Source organism: Cyprinus carpio, unplaced genomic scaffold (genome assembly GCF_018340385.1).
Source record: "Cyprinus carpio isolate SPL01 unplaced genomic scaffold, ASM1834038v1 S000006744, whole genome shotgun sequence".
NCBI lineage: Eukaryota > Metazoa > Chordata > Actinopteri > Cypriniformes > Cyprinidae > Cyprinus > Cyprinus carpio.
The window spans coordinates 789638-812965 of record NW_024879343.1 but is presented as its reverse complement, the minus strand read 5'-3'; positions in this window follow the sequence as shown (position 1 = coordinate 812965).

The window sequence follows — 23328 nt, the reverse complement described above, 5'->3', positions numbered from 1 at the left end:
CCCGTATGGACCTCGTCACGTCGCGGCGGATTCAGTGTGTTAAATGCTCTCCTACGTACAGTATAGCGTCTGCTAAATGAGACCGTAACAAATTATTGGTTTCTGCTGTCTTTTGTTGCCTACATGCTGCTCGCGGAGTAGAATTATCCGTTTTCACAATGAATCAAATTTGTTTTGCACCGAATATCTTAAAATACTTTATCAAATTTTATTATTTTAATTCATTACGGCTACTTTATGTCCTAATTGGTCTGTAGTATACACTACCAGTCAAAAGTTTTTGAACAGTAAGCTTGTTAATGTTTTTTAAAGAAGTCTCTTCTGTTCTCCAAGCCTGCAATTATTGATGATCCAAAGTACAGCAAAACAGTAAAATTTTGAAAATATTTTTACTAACCTACTTAAAATAACTGTTTTCTATTTGAATAGATTTAAAAATGTAGTTTACTGAGATTTCAAAAAACACATGATGATTTTGAAAACAGCGGAGTAGCATTTCTTCAGGTTTCTTTGATGAATAGAAAGTTCAGAAGAACACAACCTATCTAAAAAAAAAAACTAATTTCTATAATTTCTTTTCCAAAAAAGAAAAATTATACTGACAATAATCCTTGCTAAATAAAAGTATTAATTTCTATAATTTCTTTTCCAAAAAAGAAAAATTATACTGACTCTAAGCTTTTTGAATGATATAGTGTATACAGTTGCAAAAGCCTTTTTATTTCACATAAATGCTGATCTTTGGATCCTTCTATTCATCGAAGAATACTGAAAAAAATGTAGCTACTCATCTGTTTTAAATATTGATATTCAGCAAATCAGCAAATTAGAATGATTTCTGAAGGATGTGACACTGAAGACTGGAGTAATGATGCTGAAAATTCACCTTTGATCACAGGAATAAATTACAGTTTAACAGATATTCACATAGAAAACAGTTATTTTAAATAGTAAAAATATTTCACAATATTACTGCTTTTGCTGTACTTTGGATCAAATAAATACAGGCTTGGTGAGCAGAAGACACTGTTGACCGGTAGGCTATATAGATTACAGAAATGTTATATTGTAATGTTTTATATATATATATATATATATATATATATATATATATATATATATATATATATATATATATATATATATAAATTTCTGTCCCCCTCACTTCTGAAAAGATGGCTACGCCCCTGCCTGCGTTCCACCTCGCTGCTCCACTGCGGGTACGGCAGTGGTTCCATTGGTCCTGCTTGCACGGTATCTGGGTGCCTGGGTAGTGCTACCAAGCCTGTCTCACTGGCTTCTGTGGACCATCAGCCTTGGCTATGTCGCAACTCGCCTGCTACCTGAGGTCACTTCATGCCATTCACATTCCGGACATGCTCAACCGAACGGCTGATGAGCTGTCTCGAGCTATGCTCCCGGGAAAGTGGAAACTTTGGAGATGTTTTGGAGCTGCTCAAGTGCCTATCCAGAGACCTCTCACTGCCAGATGTTCTACTCCTTGACTGAAGTACATTCGGCATGGACGCACTGGCACACTGTTTGATGCAGAGTCTACATGAGTATGCATTTTTTCCATACTGGCCCACTCGGACCTGGTTCCCCGAACTAGTGCTCCTTGCGACAGGCCCTCCATGGCGGATTCCTCTGAGGAAGGATCTACTGACTCAAAGACGGGGCACCCTGTGGCAACCGCGTCCAGACCTCTAGAAACTTCATGTCCGGTCCCTGGACAGGACACGGAGGTTCTTGGTGACCTACCCCAAGAGGTAGTGGACATCATCACTTCAGCAAGAGCATGGTCTATGAGACATGCTTACGCCTTGAAGTGTAACCTGTTTGTCCAGTGGTATTCTTCTCATTGAGAAGACCCCCGGAGATGCCCGATCAGGGTCGTGCTTTCCTTTTTGCAGTAAGGACTGGAGCGAAGGCTGTCTCGCTCCACCCTGAAAGTCTATGTTGCTTTGATCGCTGCTAACCATGACACTGTGGAAGGGAAGTCGATAGGTAAGCATGACCTGGTCATCAGGTTCCTTAGGGGAGCCAGAAGGTTAAATCCTCCCTGGCCCACCGCCATACCCTCTTGGGACCTGTCTCTAGTGCTTAACCCTCTGGGGCCGACTGACGCAAGTATGTGTTTTGAGGCATCTTCTCCTGATAACACCAAAAATAACTTAAATTACACTTTCAGTTTTGATCGTACAGATAAGAGCAATACATCAATCGAATCTGTAAAGGGTCTACTTTTATATGTATACACACATAATAACAACAAAACTTTGTGCCTTTATAAAATAAAGAAAACAAACAGGGTGCGCTGTCTGCAGCCTTGGTCTGCGGTGATCTTCATTTAGAAAGGCATCATTAAAATTACGCTATTGGCATTATAATGATCCATGTGAAGCTTGCGCCGGGTAAACGCCCCATAACAACAAACAAAGCAGCAAGTTTTTTACATTTTACTTTTCACTTCACGCCAAGAGGAATGAGACTGAATTCACCAAAGAAAAAACTTGCTGTGACAAATAAGAAAGAATTCACCTCAAGAAGCTTTGGATTATTGATGCAGCGGCTTGTTCAAGCAGAGATCCTAAACATGTCTTTTTTTATTATCCTACTTGTATTAGTTTTCACATAACCTGTACACATTTTACTAGTTACACTTTTTTCAAACTATAATTCCTGACTTAATGTATAATCAAGTGAAACATTATAAAGTTTCATTCACAGCATCTAAATGTCTCACCATGCCAGGATGTTTTTTTATGTTATATAACATAAACAGCAATACGATATACAAAAAAATATATTGTTGCTAGCCTAATGTCAGTAAGAATGGTTAGACAAAACTTTACTGAGATAGGCTATTCTCTGTTCAAGAATATAGCCAAATATGTTTATAACTATATATATTGTATAGGCCTACATACAAAGCATGCTTGTGTTTATGAATGTAACTAAGCTTCTGTTCATAAATATGTACTCTGGTGTAAATATTTTGAATGTGTTATACCCAGAGGTGGAAAGAGTACAAAAATATTCTACTCAAGTAAAAGTACCATTACATTAATGAAATTTTACTTAAGTACAAGTAAAAGTACCAGTCTAAAAATCTACTCAAGTAAAAGTAAAAAGTAGCTCATTTAAAAATTTACTCAGAGTAAAAATTACTAAGTTACATTTTAACAGTGGGAGGGAGGCAAAAATGGGACAGGCCAAGGGTGTAAAACCCAGTTCATGGAGGGCCACAGTCCTGCACAGTTTAGATATAACCTTAATTAAACACATCTGATCCAGCTAATCTAATCATGTAGGCTTATTTGAAAACTACATGATACATGTATGTGTGCTGGAGCAGGGTTAAAACTAAACTCTCCAGGAACTGAGTTTGACACCCCTGGGATAGGCTTATTAATCTCAAACTAGTTGTTTTTAATTAAAGGAATCAGTTATTTAGAATAATAAGACATTGGGCTGTTACCAGGCAAATCAGTATCAACAAACTCATCTTTTCAATGCAGACGAAATGCAGAAGCTTCATAAAAGTGGCGTTTAGATGTATTTACACACTGTTTAATGCAGAATGCATTTACAGTAACCTGCAGTTACAAATGCATGAATAATGTTTTGATATACAATACATAAAATGTTGAATACTCATTTGAAATTATAAGAAATTAATTATTTAAAAAAAAAAAAATCAAAAGATACTTTAAATGTGAAATTAAAATGGCCAGTATGTGCCAGCAAGTCACTGTTAATAAGTGAGTCATTGCGATTGAACCGAATCATTTAAACGGTTGATTCATCCAGGAACGAAACACTGTAATTTCCATCAAAAAACCTTCAACCTTTTTATCATTCTAAATTAATATAAAAAAACATAAAAACACATAGAAAGAATTCTGTCCCTCTATCTTCAACTTTGTGATCATTCTAAATGCATTTTAACAGACTGAATCACACAGTGAAAGAACGCACTATAGATGCACGCGCACATCATTAAAACAACAATTATGATATTATCGCAGACGATATACATCGCACACTCCGCACCACTGTCTTTTTGGCTAATTTGTGCAATACCTCTTGCTAAAGGATTAAAGCGTCATTTTAACCACCAATGCGACGATGCAATTATTTAGCTTACCTCTACATGCTTGCGAAGGTTGATGTCTCGTCGAGAATTTATAAGCTGCTAGTTTGGCCTCCCTGCATAATAAAGCATAAATATGGCCAGGGGTTCACTTCATTTCCTTCGAGTTCAACTTCAGAATATGACGGGGTTTCGTTTTCACTGGTGTCTGCACCACTAACGCCTGTTTTGTCTGTCTGCATCTTTCTTGTGATTTTAGCGCCAGTTTACCACAGTAGTTTTCCATGGAGGGATTTTTTTTTTTTTTTTTTTTTTTTTTTTTTTTTTACTCAGTAATTAATGTGTTTTAAAATGTAGCGAAGTACAATACTTAAAACAAAATATACTTAAGTAAAAGTAAAATTACAGATTTTAAAAATTACTTTAAAAAGTAAAAGTACACAAAAAAGCTACTCAATTACAGTAACGCGAGTAAATGTAATTCATTACTTTCCACCTCTGGTTATACCCGGGAACCTCTGAGGTGTAAATGTATCAAGTAAGCTGTAAATATCACTGATATGTGTGCTATGTGGTAATTGTGTTCCCTTTTTTTCTATAATTTTGTACTAGTATCAGTGACCATCACAATAATGTTAATAATGTAGATTAAAAAAATTTATTTTGTCCTCAGAGTCTTTCTTGTAACTCTTCTCTCTCAGTCACACACCTGTCTGAAAGGCTCATTATGCATGCCTTAGTCTTCTCAGGTGTGAATCACAGCATTATGCATGATAGTTGATGCCTTCTCGCATATATTTTCACATCATTTTGAAGCAAAAACTCTAGGCTTCAAAGTCTGTTCTCAAAAGTCTTGTGAACAAATGTTCTCTAGGTGTTTTATTTGTCTTATGTCTTTATTGGTGTCTTATTTCGGTGACTTCAAAATGTTAGTTTTTTCACTAACCACGCATAAACGTTGCTTTCTCAAAAACACAATCATGTACATACATGCTGCTCACATATTATTGTAGCCCAGTTTGTGCTGATTACAGTGTTATTAGTCTTTAGCCATTTAGTGTTTAAAAGCAACTGAAAAAAAAACACAAATATCAGGGCATGTCAAAACGTCTCTAGGTCCCCAAAACACCCTCAGGTCCCAGAGGGCTAAAACACTACAGCAATCATTTGATGATTCATGCCTTTGGGCTGGCTGATTCCCAGGTAATCCTGAGGCCCCGGCCCGGCTATGTGCCCAAGGCTCCCACTAGATCAGGTGGTGAACCTGCAAGCGCTGCCCCCGGAGGAGGCAGACCCAGCCCTAGCTTTGCTCTGTCCCATCCAAGCCCTGAGACACGCAGACTGGACACAAAGCTTTAGGACCTAAGACCAGCTCTTTGTCTGTTATGGAGGCCGGCAGAAGGGGAAGGCCATCTCTAAGCAGAGTATGGCCCACTGGATAGTGGATGCCATCACCCTGGCTTATCATTCACAGGGTGTGCCCTGCCCACTCAGGTTGCAAGCTCACTCTACTAGGAGTGTTGCATCCTCCTGTGCGCTGGTTTGTGGTGCTGTACTGTAGACTCTGTCGAGCTCCTCCATCCGCTTGACAGCCAGACGTGGTGGAACGTCCAGTGCCAGGCCTTCACTTGATGAATCCTGTAGAACTGGTAGAATGTTGGGTTCCATATGTGAGACCTAAGTGGTTTCCATATGTGTAAAGCCCATGGTATAGCCTCAGAGCCTGTGTTTCTCTGGCAGACTTCTACCATTTCCAAGAGGGTTTCAATCTCACTGAGTGGGTAGTGCAACGACAATGGCAAGTGGTCTTCTTGTTGCGAGCCCTGGCAGACACCAAAAAAGGAGTGTAGAGAATGACCTACTGAATGTCTCGATTATGTATGGTAACCCTCGTTCCCTGAAGGAGGGAACGGAGACGTCACGTCCCGTTGCTACGGCTGCTGTACCACCGCTGAGCTGCCAGCATTTTTGTCAGTAATTTTAGTCAAAATATGAGTAGTGGTGAACACATTTAGAAATTATTATCTGCACGTGTTTTTGTCAGGTTTAAGGATGCTTTATAAGGTCATGAGTGCATGTACAGAAGTTTGTCATGCCGGTTTGATTTCCTGAAGAAAAAAAAAAAAAAAAGATGATTTCACATGTAAAATAATTTTGTTGGAATGTGCTTACAATTTATGTTATATATACTTTTAGCTTCTTTTATTTTGGTTTGTAGACACATCCTTTTGCCTCCATTCCCACCAAGGCCTGGTTTTATGACAAATCTGACGCTCAAGTTGAGGTCTGAAGCAGCCACATTTGGCCTCAACTTAAGCATTTGGGAGTTTTTCTACTCAGATGAGAGAATTCATCAAATGGTAAATTTATATTTGTTTTTGAATGTATTGAAAACAGCAATAGTGGCACTGTTTACGCGTCTTTGTATCTCCATGTTGAAGTGTCACGTCGCGCTGCTGCAAACGAGACATGCGGTCTTTCTGCAGACGGAAGTGATGTAGAGTGCAAAACATTTACCAGTCATTTAAATGACCTTATCTAATGCAAAACTTTTAAATTTGAGCGCATTTATAAACTTCCATTCGCCCCAGGCTTAAGTGTGAATTGCATTATAAGAACGATGCTGGTTCTCAGCACTGAATATCATGTCTGTCATGTCGTCATATTTGCGTCAAGACACAAATGTGCTTATGATAATTACGTTTATGCACGCAATGAGAAAGTAAGTTAAAGGTACATTAAACTGTAAATCCGTCCGTCTTTCAATTTAATTTGAAGTCATTTGAGTGCGCACTGGCAGAGCATGTAGGTACTTTAGCTTGAAATTATTTTAGGTTAAATAATGTCCTAAATGTTTCCAGATATAAAAAGTTAGGTTTTAATTGAGAAAGATATGTCTGCATCTGTCTATATTTTCTATTCACTTTATACACTGCATTCCAAATTATTATGCAAGTGACATATCAATAGGATTTCGGTACAATAAAGAGATAAAGGAAAAGGAATAAAGATAAAGGAATTATTAAGGAAAGTTTCTGTCAAACAAATGAACTGTATTGTAACACCAGCTGTAAAAAACCCACTGCTGAGCAGCAGACAGGTGTTTGAAGCCTACTGAATCTCAAGATCCTCTCCATGCAGACTGGCAGTTGTGTGTAAAGCTGCATTTCAATCACTGCTAACCAAACCTCACAAAGAGAAACCTGCACAGTGGCTGTAGAAACACATTTTCAAACTGTTTTGCACCATGGTATTTATGCAGCATGGTATAGTGTGTTGTCCTACATGAAAAAGCTTCAAACACCTGTCTGCTGCTCAGTAGTGTTTTTTTTTTTTTTTTTTTTACAGCTGGCATTACAATACAGTTCATTTGTTTTGACAGAAACTTTCCTTAATAAATCTTTATCTGACGAAGATCTTCTGTGCTTCTGTGTGTCACAAATCTTTTGACAGTTCAATAATTTCTATTAGCTTTTCGCAAAATATTGTTTTTTTTTTTAAGTAGGGTTTCCATTTACCTAAGAAGACCTGGCAAACTATTGACCAAACCTGTCTGAGATTGATACCAGTTATCTAAAAAGATGTGAAAAACAACACAAGCAAAAATCTGACTCTTTATTTTACTGAAATCCTATTGACATGTCACTTGCATAATAATTTGTATCGCAGTGTAAATTACATGGATAAATTAATAGTAAGATGAATTGTAAACATGTCTTAAAATATATTCTAATCAAGGCCGGCACCAGCTCTTATTTGCAATATTTGGATCTCAAGGAAGCCTTAGCAATGCCACATGTAACCCAACAACAAACCACATAAACCACACCTGACCCTAATATGGGCCACAGATGATTTTTTTTTTTTATACAAACCCTAATCTTTCACACATTCCTCATGTGGCCCACATGCAGCATGGAATGCTGGAACTTTCAAAATGCACTCCTGTTTGCCAGTTCTGGTCCACAAGCGGGCTATTGTACAGGCACATGTTAACTAAGAATGAAACAAGTCAAGTCAAGTCAAGTTGAGCTTTATTGTCATTTCGCTACATGTGGGGACATACAGTGGAACGAAATGTTGTGCCTCACAGGACTACGGTGCTACATAAATACAGACATACAACAATGAAGTAAAACAGTATAAACCTATACACAACTAACCTACTGACAGATTTTGACTATTAATATACTATACAGGTGCTGGTCATATAATTAGAATATCATCAAAAAGTTGATTTATTTCACTAATTCCATTCAAAAAGTGAAACTTGTATTATATTTATTCATTACACACAGACTGATATATTTCAAATGTTTATTTATTTTAATTTTGATGTTTATAACTGACAACTAAGGAAAATCCCAAATTCAGTATCTCAGAAAATTAGAATTTTGTGAAAAGGTTCAATATTGAAGACACCTGGTGCCACACTCTAATCAGTTAATTAACTCAAAACACCTGCACAGTTATGTTCTCTGATGAAAGTAAATTTTGCATTTCCTTTGGATATCAGGGTCCCAGAGCCTGGAGGAAGAGAGGAGAGGCACACAATCCACATTTCTTGAGGTCCAGTATAAAGTTTCCACAGTCAGTGATGGTTTGTGGTGCCATGTCATCCGCTGGTGTTAGTCCACTGTGTTTTCTGAGGTCCAAGGTCAACGCAGCCGTATACCAGGAAGTTTTAGAGCACTTTCATGCTTCCTGCTGCTGACCAACTTTATGGAGATGCAGATTTCATTTTCCAACAGGACTTGGCACTTGCACACAGTGCCAAAGCTTCCAGTACCTGGTTTAAGGACCATGGTATCCCTGTTCTTAATTGGCCAGCAAACCTGACCTTAACCCCATAGAAAATCTATGGGGTATTGGGAAGAGGAAGATGCGATATGCCAGACCCAAGAATGCAGAAGAGCTGAAGGCCACTATCAGAGCAACCTGGGCTCTCATAACACCTGAGCAGTGCCACAGACTGATCGACTCCATGCCACGCCGCATTGCTGCAGTAATTCAGGCAAAAGGAGCCCCAACTAAGTATTGAGTGCTGTACATGCTCATACTTTTCATTTTTATACTTTTTAGTTGGCCAAGATTTCTAAAAATCATTTCTTTGTATTGGTCTTAAGTTATATCCAAATTTCTGAGATACTGAATTTGGGATTTTCCTTAGTTGTCAGTTATAATCATCAAAATTAAAAGAAATAAACATTTGAAATATATCAGTCTGTGTGTAATGAATGAATATAATATACAAGTTTCACTTTTTGAATGGAATTAGTGAAATAAATCAACTTTTTGATGATATTCTAATTATATGACCAGCACCCTGTATATAAATGTTTGCCTATACATTAACTAAAAAAATACAAACTATACGGATACTTCACATAATACTGTACATTGTAATGTCTGTTTTGGGGTTTTGTTTCATGTTCTTGTTTTGATGTCTTTTATTCTGTTATTGTTTGATGCTGTTTGTGTCATGCTTCCCTTGCCCTCTTGTCTTCATGCTATTGGTTCCTCTTGTTCATTGTGTCATGTTCTGACTGGTTGTCTTAGTCATGTGTCTTGTTTCCCATTGGTTTTTTCATGTCATGTGACACCTCATTGTCTGTTATAATTAGCCATGTCATTGCCTTGTTCCCTGTCGTGTATTAATATTGTAACCTGCTGTCGGTGAGTCTAGTCTGTTTTCGTCAAGTCTGTTCATGCCTCGTTAAGTCTGTTCATTTCAAGTCTGTTCAAGTCAAGTCTCTGTTTGGATGTTTGGATTGCAGCTTGTAAATAAACTGCACTTGGGTTTATCTACGCTCGCCTTCAGTGGACTGATCGTTTACATACATGTGCAAAGAGACAACATCGTAAAGCCAAGCAGCTGGCTGGGGAACAGTGCAAGATGATTTGTAGTGCATGAGCATGTAAACATACACATATTACTGAGTCTTTTTTGTGGGATTATGTACACAGAGCAGTGTGTGAAAAAGTGTCTAGTGCACATAGAGGAGAGTGTGTTGCTATAGGTGGTTTGTACAGGCCCACTCATCTGTGTGTAGCACACTTCAAATTGCACAAAATAAGACAGTTTCAGATGTTTTTTTCTGTGATGTGGTACGGTTTGCAGGGTGTTTTGGGGGTAGAGGAGGTGAAATAGTCCATGTTTTAGGAGGGGTTTCATAGGAGGATGGAGTGATTTCAGTTCAGGGCTCTCACAGCCTGGGGGGAAAAAGCTGTTGAGCAGTCTGGCGGAGCAGGCTCTGATGCTCCGGTACCGTCTTCATGATGGTAGGAGATGGAAGAGACTGTGGGAGGGATGGGTGGGGTCCTTCATGTTTACTGTTGGCTTTGCTGGAGCATCATGTAAGGAAAATGTTCAGGATGGAGGGGGAGGGGGGCACCGATAAATCTTTGCAGCTGTGTTCACTGTCTACTGGAGGGTCTTGCGGTCTGCTGCACTACAGTGATGCAGCTGGTCAGCACACTCTCAATGGTTTCCCTGTAGAATGTGGTGAGGATGGCTGGAGGAAGACTTGCTCTTTTCAGCCAGCGGAGAAAGTGTAGGTGCTGTTGTGCCTTCTAGGAGAGTGACATGGTGTTGGTGGTCCAGGTGAGATCCTCTGTGATGTGCACCCCCCAGGAATTTAATGCTGCTGACTCTCTCCACAGTCGAGCTGTTGATGGTCAGTGGGGGGAGTCAACGGAGTTTCTCCTGAAGTCCATCATAACCTCCTCCTCTGTCTTCCCCACATTGAGGGACAGGATGTTAGTGCCACAACTATTCAGCTAGCTTTGCCACTTCCTCTCTCCTCTGTAGTGTGTTTTCATCACTGTTGCTGATGAGACCTACCACCATTATTTCATCCGCAAACTTGATGATGTGGTTGGAGCTGAATTTTGGCAGTGCAGTCATGGGTCAGCAGCCTAAAGAGCAGTGGGCTCAGCACACGGCCCTGTGGGGCACCTGTGCTCAGTGTGTTAGTGCTCTAGGCCCAGCAGACAAAATTTACTAACTGAGGTCTTCCAGTTAGAAAGTCCAGGATCCAATTACAGAGGGAATTGTTAAGGCCCAGCAGGTTTAGTTTATTAATGAGCTGTTGTGGGATTATTGTGTTGAATGCTGAGCTGAACTGTATTCGAACATAGGAGTCTTTATTTTCTAGGTGGGTAAGAGCCAGGTGGAGGGTGGAGGAAATTGCATCGTCTGGATTGCATCGTTTGGACGGCATGCAAACTTGAGCAGATTGAGTGTGTTGGGTTGGGCTGGTTTTGATGTTGTGCATGACTAACCTCTCAAAGCACTTCATCATGATTGGAGTCAGTGCTATAGGACGGTAGTCATTTAGACAGGACACAGGTGAAACAAATAAACTGTAACTGTGTATGTGTGTGCGCTTGTGTATGCTGTGCCTTTAAAACTTTGGAAACTCAGTGACTGAATATCAGTGACAACAAGTGAGTTCTGCATCAACAATATTCAACATACAGTAAAGAGAAGAGAAGAGTAAAAATGGCCTACCTAAATATCAAGATAAGTTACAACAGATGATCCAAACATATTTCTGAAAACAAACAAAAAAAAATGCATCATTTATTAACATTGCCAATAAAAAAAACCCATTGTATGATTACATTTCCAAAACTGGGAAGCAATCTAAACATGAAAAACAGAACAATAAACAAAATAGGTGTATACAATTTTTTGTAGAAACTAAATAAAAACAAAACATATTTACATTAGCTATCAATAGTTACAGTAGGTGGCCAACCAGAGTGTGCTTTCTACCGCCGTGAGCACCGCCGTGAGCACCGCCGCCGCGTCTGCAAAGTGCATTTGCAGCTTTTGACTGCTGAGTTATCAAACAAACACATCAAAGCACATTTTCGCAAATAGCCATCAGCTTTGCCTTGCTGGTGTGTTATATCTGATGGCTGCAGTCAGAGGAAAATGAAAGAAAAACACTGTAGTTAAAATATTTAATATTCTCAGATGAAACTTTAGTAGCCTACTTAAGTTATGTTCGTTTCTTAGAACAAATAAAACAGAATAAAACGCACATAATTTGTTATTCGTTACCTGCCATTTATTTTGACATAACTACTTGGGGAAAAAGATATCGTCTCTACACTGATTAAAAAATTGTCGCCTGTTTTATAAATTATTTCCATTATATTAGTAAAACTTGAGGCACTGAATAATTTCGCTCCCATTATTTAGGCCAAACTTGGCCACGAATTAGCCAAATCATTGAAACTGAAAAGAATGGATGGATTAATAAAATGTCCTCACGTTTAAACTCAAGTTCTTCCATTACAATCAACAAAGTGCACACGATGTAAAAAAAGAGCTTCATTAATTGACAACTTCAGTGATTTTAAAGGGAGCCTTCTTTACTTGCTTTCATACAATTTAATTAAAACTCAATAATAATAATAATAATAATGCAGCCTCATTTTTAAATGCAGGGACGGAGTGTATTATGTTCCTTAAAATATCAGAGTGCAAGATTTGCGCAACGCACATGAAGCTGAGTGCGACGCACAACATTTATTCTTATTTGTCTACATATCTTTTCTTCATTATAAATCTTTTTTTGGTTTTATTTTGTATCATTGCATTTAAAAAATAATTAACCTTGTAATGCATATGCAAAATGTGAAACTGCAATCTTATTCGCAGTCTATAGCATTTTATAATTATTTTGTACAATAATATCTTAACCTGCTTTGTATCTTTATTATTAAATGTAAAAGAGATTTATTAAAACAATCAAAATCAACGAATTGGTGCGGCATCAGCCATTAGATCATTTTAAAACTTCAAATAGCCTTTAATTTACAGGTTATAAACTGCATCTGATTCTGTGGTAGACTTGTGAAGAGTTTATTTTTAATTTGGATCCCATACTGTAACCTAAAAGAAATGTGCTCTATTACTATTCATATCCAAGCGTTTGTGCCAAAAATGATTAATGCGCATGCATTACAGGGAAGCGCCCTCGCAATCATTTTTTTTCTTCTTTCCCCTTTTCCTGATAATGAAATAACTTAAAATTGGGGTGACTTACATAAATGAGAAATATATCTGCAGAAGTCTTGAAATGTCTTCTTTTAAATGAACCAATTCAAAATGAAAGCAAATACTCCCTGATTATGCGCATCCTGTGGAGATGAGAGTCAGCACCATGAATGTCATCTTGCAGCCGGAACAAAAAAAGATTTAGTTTATTAATAAATGATTAAAATATGTCCTTTTTCACAAATTATTAGGTTACTTCTCTGCCTGTGCTTTGGTGGCAAACTTAATGCTTGTGCTTGAGCGTGGAATATATTAGCTAAGGCTTGTGACAATGGGAACACCTCTCTGTGTGACGAATTTCTGAAGCCCTATACCATCCCGCCAATCCTATTGGCCAAATAGCGCTTGGCACACCGCCCTACACATGCGTACGCATCGTAAACCTGAGTGCCGCGTGATATTTCGCTCAGATTTCATGAACTGAAGAAAAACGCTATCAAGGTATGGAACGGCCGGGACCGCAGCATCTCGTTCCCTATTCAGGGAACCGTGTTACATATGTAACTGAGATGTTCCCTTTCATAGGTCACTTCGATGCTGCGGTGACATCACCAAATGGGAACCCTATACCATAACGCCTGACGTACCTGATAGCTGGGATCCAAGGAAGCATCTGCTCAAGCGGAGAGAATCTGGGAAGCCAGGCTCAAGCGGAGAGAGAACCTGGGAGCCAGGAGCCGTCCTCACATCCAGACTGTAAAAACTTGATAAAAGTGCTCAATGAGAACCATCCTGCTGCAGCACAGATATCATCCATAGAAGATCCACTGAGAAAAGCCTGTGAAGAAGCCACTGCTCTCGTTGAATGAGCTCTAACTCCTAAGGGCGAAGCGAGTCCGCCCGCGCGCCTCATAGGCTAAAGATATTGCCTCCACCAACCAATGGGACATGCGTTGCTTTGTGACAGCATGGCCCCTATTCTTGTGTCTGAAACAGACAAACAGCTGGTCAGACTCACGCCATAGAGCTGTTCGGTCAACATAAGTTTTCTGCGCTCTGACAGGGCAAAGACTCAGATCTCCTGACCCCACCTCTGCAGGGGGTAAAGCCTCCAAGACCACTTGCTGAAAGTGGAAAGGGTTCTAGGCGTCCTTAGGGACATAATTAGGCCTTGGTCGCAGCAATACTTTCACAGAGCCTGGTGCAAAGTCCATGCACGAGGGCGAAACAGAAAGAGCCTGTAAATCCCCAACTCTCTTGAGGGAGGATAAAGCCACAAGAAGAACTGTCTTTCAAGTCAGGATTTTATCCGGTATAGCTTCCAAGGGCTCAAACGGATGACCTGATAGACCTTGCAACACAATGGATAAATCCCATGAAGGAACTCGCACAGGGCGGAAAGGCCTCAGCCATCGCGCACCCTGTATAAAACTAGAGACCAGCGGATGACGGCCCACTGAAGCACCATCTATATATACGTGGTTAGCTGAAATGGCCACCACGGAGCCACCAGCAGCAGCTGCTCCACTCTGTCCAGCCGTATCCTGGATAACACCACTGGAATTAGACAAATCGGGGGAAAAGCATACAAGCTGGTCCTGGGCCAATCGTGAGCTAACGCATCCAAGCCTAGGGGTGATGGAGGGCATAGGGAGAACCACAGCGGGCAATGCGTAGTCGTGCTCGATGCAAATAAGTCCACTCTTGCTTCTCTAAATATTTGCCATAAAAGGCTCACCGTTTGGGGGTGCAGCCTCCATTCCCCCTGCTCCAGAGTCTGTCTGGATAGCAAATCCGCTCCGAAGTTCAAACGTCCGGGGACATGAAACGCTCAGATAGACAGAAATCTGTTCTGAGACCAAAGAAGAATATTTCTCGCCAGTCTGCACAGGGGGCGAAAGCGTAATCCTCCTTGATGATTCAGATACGACACAACCGCTATGTTGTCTGACCTGAGTAGTACATGACGGCCGATCAGCAGATTCGAGAAATACTGGAGAGCTAGAAAAACCACCAGTAATTCCAACCTGTTTATATGCCAACCGCATTGTGTCGCCATCCATGCTCCGTGAGCTGGGCGCCCTTGACAAACAGCTCCCCAACCGGTCAAAGACGCGTCCGTCATGAAGTCTCTCGGGAAGCACAAATCCCCAGCCGAACTCCAGCTAGAAGGAATTCGGTTGACATCCACTGTCTTATTGACATAACACACCTCCGTGTCACCGAAATCGTCCGATGCAGAAACAACGGGGTGAAATATTCCGGCTTTTCGTCCACCACTGAAATGGGCGCATATGAAGTAAGCCCAGACTGATTACAGGGGATGCCGCTGCCATTAGACCTAAAAGTCTGAGGCACACCGTCACTGTGCGACCTACTTTGAAGTGACGCATATGGCAGCATGACGTGAGAGACTGAGTGCGCGGGAGAGATAGTCTTGCTGTCATCGCACGAGAGTCCAAGTCTATTGCCAGAAAGGTTATCCGTTGAGAGGGAATTAAAACACTCTTCTGAAAATTCGTGCATAAGCCCAGGCTGTTTAGATGATTCAGCACAAGAGGTGAGAGTGTGCTTGAGTCTGCGATTGTGTTAACACCAGCCAATCGTCTAAGTAATTCAACACGCGAATGCCCTGGAGCTGCAACGGGGCCAGAGCTGCATCCATGCATTTCGAAAAAGTTCAGGGAGCCAGGGCTAAGCCGAAGGGAAGAACGCGGTATTGATACGCTTTGCCCTCTAAAGCGAATCTGAGGAACTTCCTGTGTCTCTTGATGATCTGAATATGAAAATATGCATCCTTCAGATCGATCATGACAAACCAGTTTTTTGGTTGAATCTGAGACAGAATAGACTTTACCATTAACATCTTGAATTTGCTCGTCCTGAGTGCAAGATTCAAACGGCGTAGATCCAATATGGGTCGCAAACCGCCGCCTTTTTTTAGTACAACAAAATAGTGGCTGTAAAAACCTGACTCCATCTGAGAGGGGTGTACTTCTTCTATAGCCCCTTTGCTCAGCAGAGCTGACATCTCTTGCCGCAGCACCGCAATTTCCTTTGGCTTCACAACCGTGGGAAGAATTCCGCTGAAAGGAGACGGGACTTTTCGAAACTGGATGGTGTATCTGTGACGAATTGTGCGCAACACCCATTCTGAAATGCCGGGCAAGCGTTCCCACGCAGCCCGAAATAACGTCAGTGGTTTCAAGATTTCCGTCTTCTGCAACATTTTCATACGCGTTAATATGTCCGGGCACGGAAGGCTCGCGGCGTCCGTAAGCAGGGGAAGCGCATGCATCAAAGTCGTTGCGTCTCGTTGTGTATAATCCTGAAGCGTGTCCACGGCAGGGAATTAATCCAACAAGATGAACATCGGGCACTGCCGCTAGCGAAAAAGCGGCGGCTGTGTGAGCCGTCATGAACGGGCTATCTTTGCCAGACCCTTGGACCGCCCCTCGGATTCTGAAGGCTGAATGCTGCTCGAAGCGCCCTTTGCGGGGAGACAGTCAATGTTTGAGTGTGGGGACTGCAGTGAGAGGGTTGGATGCGCAAAAACAGTCCAACAGCGCTCTCTAGTGGAGGGCACAGTCCCTGGCAAGGAGCCCGAGAACGAGAGGCATTAGCCGTCGAGCTCAGGTCCAACCTTTTCCGCTGTCGCTGGCGAGCCGGTGGGAAAAGCCCTAGGACCCCAATCCTTACGAGGGGGCGCCATAGGTGAAGCCTCTCTTCTCGTGAGGCAACCCGTTGGTGGTGAGAGGAGGTTGAGCGAGACCGCGCGGGGGGGCGCCTGCCGCCGTTCAATCTCCCTGGGCCTGCGAGGAATCAGCTGGCGGAGGGCAGCTGATTGCTGTTTCGCTGCCCTAAATTTATCCACCACCGAAGTGACTGCCTCTCCAAACAACCACCATCCTTAGAAACAGGGGCGTCCATGAGAAAAGATTTGTCCTTTTCTTTGATTTCGGTGAGATTAAGCCAGACATGGCGCTCAACCGTTATCAATCTAGCCATAGAACGGCCCACTGCTCGAGCAGTATGTTTGGTAGCGCGTAGCACCAAATCCGTTGCGAAATCCGCAGCCACAGCATTAGTAATGCGCGCCGAATAAGGCTGTTTCCAGGACCTCGAAACCTCCTGGTGGAGGTCCGGGAAAAAAGGCAAGGGCCTACGGGGCTGCGCAGGTGTACGAATAGTCAGAAAACGGTCGTCCAGCTTCGATGAAGGTTGGGCCTCGGCCTTCTCAACCTCCCAGTCCAGTCCCAGCTTACGCATGGCGCGAGAAACCACGTCCAACAGCTCGCTGTAGGAGGGGGAAACACGCTTCTCCTGTCTGCTAGGAGGGAGAGGGCTGCAAGCATCAGCCATGAAGTCCTCAGACTCTGAGGCCGCGGTGGATAAGACGTCGTCGTCATACTGTCCACAACCGAAGGAGATAGCATCGTATGCCTCCGGGGGTGGGGCTGTAAACCCTCATTTGAGAAAACGACGGGTTTGACAAAGCTCGCTTCCTGCACTCGGGTAGGGGAGAGCGTGCGACGTGGAGAAAACTCCAGCGCAGCGCTGTCCTCATAGTCCATGTCGCACATGTCTCCCCAAGCCATCGCCTCGTGGTTGGACGCGGGAGCGACCTTAGAAAATACTTCTACCCTCGAGCGCAGTACTTTAAGCCGCAGGCTATCACAATGGGGACAAGAAGAAAGGCCACTAAGCGCTGCCTGTGCGTGATGTAAGCCCAAGCACACTACACGGCACTCAGGTTTTACGATGCGTACGCATGTGTAGGGCGGTGCCAAGTGCTGTTTGGCCAATAGGATTGGCGGGATGGTATAGGGCTTTAGATATTTTGTCACACCGAGAGGTGCTCCTATATGGTGACGTCACCGCAGCATCGAAGTGAACCTATGAAAGGGAACTGAGACTCTCCTGTCATGTGAGAGATCCCATGACTGGTAGCAGGAAGTAGCCTCTCCATATAAAGTAGCAGTGAGGCCTAAGAAAGGGGCCTGACACCTCACCCAGGAAGCAGGTCGCTATTGTTTTTTTGCCTTGCCTGTGTTGAGAACGAACATATTGTGGAGTTTACTTACCAACCCAGGACTATTTTTGCACTTGCACTTTGGAATAAACACATTTACTGGATTGTATATACACAGGTGGACAACTGGGGACTATTAAGCATGGATTGCTGTTGGACTATTTTAGGGTATTAACTGATAGACTCTTTTAGCAGTCTGGCTATTCTCAATGTATATCGTGTTGTTTTAGTTATGTTCATTGTTTTGTTAAAATACACTGTTGTTGTTTTATATCAGCCGTCTTTGTCTTTAATCTGCTCACCCAACATCTAAACATTTTTAAAAATTCTTTGTTTTAAATTGTGTAGACTCAGCCGATAGGGCTGATTGTTTACAGGCTCATTATGGATTAACACAGTCTAATTTAATATTAACGTGCGATTAGATGAATAATGACAAATGAACTTCTACTAGTAACTAGAAAACTCTTACGTGGGGGGCAGACCTATCAAAATACCCTCTATACATCTCTGTTAAAGTTTTTAAAGCATTTTATACGTTTGTATAAATTCTGCTTTCAGAACGGTCCATAACGGAAAGATGCCTTAACAGTGATTTTTTTAAAATCGAAAACTGAAATAAAATCGATATTTTATGTTTTGAGAATGGTCAACCCTTCTCCATTCTGCAGATATTGTTTTACATTTGAATATAAGATATTCTTACATTTGTATTGCCAAAACAACTGCAGCGTTGCCGTGTACAATTACACCTGAAAATAGTACAAAGCAGCATAGGCTATACATTAAGAACAAAAGTTTTTGTCTCTTTCGCCAGTTTCTTTGTCTCTCTTTAAGAAGCACCTCATCTCTCCTGAGATAAAACAAAAACATATTACAGGTGCTGGTCATATAATTAGAATATCATCAAAAAGTTGATTTATTTCACTAATTCCATTCAAAAAGTGAAACTTGTATATTATATTCATTCATTACACAGACACTGATATATTTCAAATGTTTATTTCTTTTAATTTTGATGTTTATAACTGACAACTAAGGAAAATCCCAAATTCAGTATCTCAGAAAATTAGAATATTGTGAAAAGGTTCAATATTGAAGACACGTGGTGCCACACTATAATCAGCTAATTAACTCAAAACACCTGCAAAGACTTCAAATGGTCTCTCAGTGTGTAGTTCTGTAGGCTACACAGTCATGGGGGGGGAAGACTGCTGACTTGACAGTTGTCCAAAAGATGACCATTGACACCCTTGCACAAAGGAGGGCAAGACAGAAAAGGTCATTGCAAAAGAGGCTGGCTGTTCACAGAGCTCTGTGTCCAAGCACATTAATAGAGAGGCGAAGGGAAAGAAAAGATGTGGTAGAAAAAAGTGTACAATCAATAACCGCACCCCTGGAGAGGATTGTGAAACAAAACCCATTCAAAAATGGGGGGGGAGATTCACAAAGAGTGGACTGCAGCTGGAGTCAGTGCTTCAAGAACCACTATGCACAGACGTATGCTGTCGGATTTCCTTGTGTCAAGCCACTCTTGAACAACAGACAGTGTCAGAAGCATCTCGCTTCAAAAAGGACTGGACTGCTGCTGAGTGGTCCAAAGTTTATGTTCTCTGATGAAAGTAAATTTTTGCATTTCCTTTGGATATCAGGGTCTTAGAGTCTGGAGGAAGAGAGGAGAGGCGTTGGTGTTGGTCCACTGTGTTTTCTGAGGTCCAAGGTCAATGCAGCCATATACCAGGAAGTTTTAGAGCACTTAATGCTTCCTGCTGTTGACCAACTTTATTAGAGATGCAGATTTCATTTTCCAACAGGACCTTGGCACCTACACACAGTGCCAAAGCTACCAGTACCTGGTTTAAGGACGAGGGTATCCCTGTTCTTAATTGGCCAGCAAAACTCGCCCTGACCTTAACCCCATAGAAAATCTATGGGGTATTGTGAAGAGGAAGATGCGATATGTAATTTTCAGATGCAGTGGGAAAAAACGGAATAAACACCAACACGAAACTTGTAAATAGTTAACAACATCGCCTAGATTAAACCACAGTAACACGAATTTAACCAAGTATTTGTTAACCCACAATAACAAATTATAACCGATTCGCCTATTGTCTCACACAGCAAGCTGGCATGAGCACCGAGAAGAGGCGAGTCATTAGTCGTTAGCCCGACTGTATGTACCCATAAAGATGATCACTGGCAGATTGTACACAGCCATCAATAGGTTAACAATCAATATGAAACATATATAGTGAATGTAAAAAATCTAACCCATAAAATATTAAGGTTACTTATTCATGTAATGATGATTTTCTCTTGACTGTATAGTTAATTTGCAATGTTCATTCATCACACACACTATTGAATATATGAACTCTGATACATTTTTGCTGCGTGTTTTCTCCCGCTTTTCCGTTCTCCAGATATTCAACCAATTACACCCTAAGTATGAAGCGGTTCGTGAAGGCGCTAGTTTTGTTATAACTTGATACAGTTTACCATAATCATTAGTTATACCTGTTTGTCTTTCTCTCTATTGAAGTATTGATTGCCATGAGAGTCCTGATTGCAGAAGTTAAGCTCCAAGCACCAACGGTACTGCTTGAAGCAGTGGATAAGGTTTCAGTATCACACAACTTCCAGGCAGCGATGTGGTGTGACAGGTCTGGAGTAGATCATAACTCTGCAGAACAGTTGGTCCTCCCTAGGTAGGACACCACTGTTGTAAGTGATCAATTAGCAGTCATCATGCATCTCTTCTCAAAGGGTATTGATATATGCAATATTTCACGGTCTTCTATGTATGTTCCCTCTTTGTCTCGTTAGTTGTGTCAGATGCAGATAAAGAGTCACCAGGAAAGGGTCACTGATCTTTGTCATGTAAGATACGCCAGAATTTATTTGCAAGCTGAATATTCCGTACACATCAAGTTAAAGTCATTAGTTATTTCTAGGAGGGCCCATTTTTCCAGAAATGAAAGGTCTGTCATCATTTACTCCACTATACCTGTATTACTTACCTACTGTATTACAATAATAAGCTATTTTTATCTGTGACTCAGACATCCTCTGTGGAAATAGTCCAAACCCAGCTTAACACCGGTGAATGTGTTTATAAAAGTGGTAATGTTTAGGGCTGTCCCAGACTAAGGATTTTACTAAAAACAAGTTTATAAGAGCTTCATGCATCTGTATAATCTTGATCAAGACCTAATAATCAAATGATTTTGAGAGACATCAGCCTTTTGGATCATTTTAAAATGTGAAATAGCCTTCAGTTTACAGGTTATAACTGCATCTGTCTCGCTAGACTTGTGAAGATTATTTTTAATGCGGATCCCTGCGATTGTAAACCAGAAAGAAATGTGCTCATTATTATTCATATCTGCCGCTTCTGCAAAATTATTAAAAGATACGACAGTGGAAAACTTCCCCATCACTGAATTTTTTTTTCTGATTATGAAATAACTTAAATTAGGGTGCCTCACATACATGAGAAACATCTACAGAAAACTTGAAATGTCTACTTTTAAACAAACCAATTCAAAACGAAAGCAAATACTCCCCTGATTATGTGCATCCCGTGGAGATGAGAGTCAGCACTGTGAATTTCATCTTAAAGCCGACAAGAACGCCATCTGTTTATTAATAAATAATCATCAAAATAAATGCTCTTTCCACAATTATTAGGCTACTTTTGCCTGTGCCTTGTAAGCAAACTTAATGCGCGTGCTTTTTGAGTGCGGAATAGATTATATATGGATTGTAGATAAAGCACTTAATATAAACGCAAAGCGATTAGTTCAATAATGACTCAAACAAACCCACTAGGCCACTTAGTAACTAGAAAAAATCTAATGTCAGGGGCAGACCCATTAAATAAATTCTTACATTCCCCTGTTAAAGTTAAATAAATGTTTTTGTCTCTGGCAGATGCGCATCCTTGTGACAGTTTTCGTCTGTCTCTCTCAGAGGCACCTCATCTGTCCTGAGAAAAAAAAAAACATATTATATTGTAATGTATGTAATACTTTCTGTATGAAGTTGCAAAATGACAAAAAGCCAAACCAAATAACAAGGCATTTGTCCTACATTACCTAAAACTCTGCTTCTGCAAAAGTTTGAAACCCCTCATAAGACACTGTCCATATAAAAAGCAAGAGATTAACAGCTTTATTCCAACCCCCACAAGCTATACACAGAACTACTCCCAAAAGACTCTAACCCCCTTCAGCTGAACTGAATTGGGTCTACTTTTTTGCTCGTTATCACACTGTAAAAAATGATATGATGAAAAGTCATGATAACATATTTTTAAGTTAGGCTACTTAAATTCATATAAATAAGTGATTTAAAGCTTTTTTTTTAAATATTAGATTCAATTTGACTTTAAAATCAATTCTGACTTTAAAATCTCAAGAGCTTATAAGCTGAAACGGTGAAATGTCACAGTGCATGCTAAATAGCCTACATGAACTTGTATAGTAGTATCCTAAAATCCTGATTTCATGTTACCAACATGAAAACTAACAATATAATTAGGATTTTTTTTTTAATTAATAATTCCTGTATAAAAATGGACAGCAACCTTTATATCAAACATTTTTTAAATCGTCCACAGCTGAGCAACGCTGGAGGGCGTTTCTGCGCTAAGAGCACTTCAAGTGAACGCATGCACAATTTTTTAGGGGGGGAGGAGGATTTTTGTTTCTTAAAGTACTTTTCAGATGCAATACCGAGAAAAAAAAAAAAAATAAAAACTGGATATAAACATACATGAAACTTTTATATAATAAACTTTATCTATAAATAGTTAACAACATAGCCTAGATTAGCCCAGACTCTGTTGCTAAGTATACTATATAATGTAAATTTGTTAACCCACAGTAACACATTTTAACCGACTGTCATGCTATTTTCAATTTGCTGTATGATTTTTAAAAACAAGCTAAAAAAATCAAATTAGTGCCTAGGAAATAAATAGAAAGCTTGCGTATATAGCGTGATTTTTATTACATGTGGAACGCAGGCTCCATTAACAGCAGGCCTAATCCAATTTTATAATGTGGCCAACAAAGATATTTCTAGTTCCCCTCACTTTACAACAAATCCTATAAATTTAACTAGAGCCAATGAACAAAACAAGAATTAAAAATATATAATTTAATGGAAAAGTATAATTGC